The following is a 2,044-nucleotide window of genomic DNA, read 5'->3' as shown; positions in this document are numbered from 1 at the left end:
AAAAAAAAAAGTAGCCATTTGGAAGTGAATATTCTAAATTCTTCCTTAGCAGCAGGTCTGAAGTGTTAATTTTACTACCTGAAGAATGCAGAGAACTTAAAGGAACTTCCTAGGCTGATCATTTGGCTCAGGAGAATCATCACTTAGCTAACATTTTGTATTTCATCTCTCTGCTCTTCACAGGGCATGAGTTTCAATAGGCAAACTGCATGGAGTCCAGGGGAGATTAATTTGTTACTAATCAGGCTCTGCTGTTCCCAGAAGTTCTGCATCAAGACTGTACCTTTATCCACCTAAGAGAGAAGCCTTCAGATAAAACCAACTAGTTAGACATGATTGGTCTGAACCTCTAGTTAGAACTTTAATTCTAATTGGATAACTTGTTATAAAGAAACAACCAAAAGCAGAATTTCAGCAAATGAACTGGGGGAGGGGGGAAGGGCGCGGGAACCACAAGTGAAAAGTGTTCATCCTCAATAGTAATTAAAAAATGCATATATGATATCACATTTCTTCAAATTAGCAAATATGAAAAATAATAATACCTATATTGGCCAAAGTATGGGCAAGTGGGCATTTTCATATACTGCTTTGGGAATGTAGGAATGTAGGATGGTACACGTTTTTAGAGGGAAACTTGAAACAGATCAAAAGTCTTAAAATATGCCTACTTTTTGGCCCAGCAATTTCACTTCAAGGAATTTATCCTAGGAAGTGATTTAAAAAATAAACAGTATATATAAATATATTAAGCTGTATTTTTGATAGTAAAAAATGGAGCCAACCAGAATGTCCAATAATAGGACACAGGTTAAAATAACTAATTGAATATTAATATGATAAAATTATATCATTAAAAAGTAATACTGGAAGCTACTGATTTCTAGTAACTATGTACTAGTTTATATCAACTAATCATTCCATTGAAAACAGCAAGAAACTCTGCACAAAATATTTTTTTAAAGCCAGTTTGGAATTCCTAATTTGTGGCCTGGCATATAAGAAGCTTGGATGTTGTTACTCCCGTGCTCAAAACAAGGAAAAAAGCTGAACAAACTGAAAATCAACAATTCTTCCAGCATCTACTAGAGAATTGAGGTTACAGGAAAAGTAAATGCCCTCAAAATTGGAGAAATAGTCAGGTGTATACGGAGAATCAGAACTTACTCAAGCAGGGATCCAGTAACATAAACCTCTGTGGGAACCGTACTAGGGGTAGAAAATCCTAAAATGTAATTGACAAATTGCTGGAGGCTCAGTGTAGACAAGTCTGAGAGATAAAAACTCTTGGGAAAGGAGGACAGTCTTAGGTAGTCACCACACTTTTGCAAGTTTTACCCCCTGGAGACCTACTGAGTTCTCACAAAGAATATCAGAGAAAAATCCCCCCGTGCTTCTGGCAGGAGGGAGAAAGTAGTCATTTTGAAATGTACCCAGAGCATTCTGTCCTTAAAAAGGCCTGCTCACAAGAGAAACTATTTTACCAGAATCTAAACACCTGGGGTTCTCCCAGAGCCCAACTAGCCATAGGGAAGGTAAATACCCTACTGTAGCCCTCTCTAGCCACCCTGCTTCACCTAAGTGTATGTGTTGGGGTGGGGAAAATGAGGAACAAAACAAAAAAGCACTTGTGAAGGTCACAGCCCAAGGACACATGCTCACTCAGGTTTTTAACTGGAGACCTAATTATAGAACTATAGAATGCTTCCGTCCCCTCCCCCCCCCCATCAGTAGGACTCCTGTATAACAATAAGGGAATACAACTGAAAGAGCTGTAGATCTCAAACCTTAATTAAGAAGATATATCCAGAGAAAGACAACAGGGGAGGCAAAAACAAGAACACAAGAGGACTCCAATACCTGCAGCTATAGCTAAAAGTAAACATGCCCTGACACCAGCTAGATAACTATAAAGTCTTACTCTCAGTTCTTTTAACCCAGTATATCATGTTTGGCTATCAAGAGAAATTACAAGACATACTAACAGGCAAAAACACAGTTTGAAGAGATGGAGCAAACATCAGAACCAGACTCAGATATGGCA

This window comes from Hipposideros armiger, unplaced genomic scaffold (genome assembly GCF_001890085.2).
Source record: "Hipposideros armiger isolate ML-2016 unplaced genomic scaffold, ASM189008v1 scaffold_151, whole genome shotgun sequence".
NCBI lineage: Eukaryota > Metazoa > Chordata > Mammalia > Chiroptera > Hipposideridae > Hipposideros > Hipposideros armiger.
The sequence above is the reverse complement of the archived record's forward strand: the minus strand, read 5'-3'. Positions refer to the sequence as shown.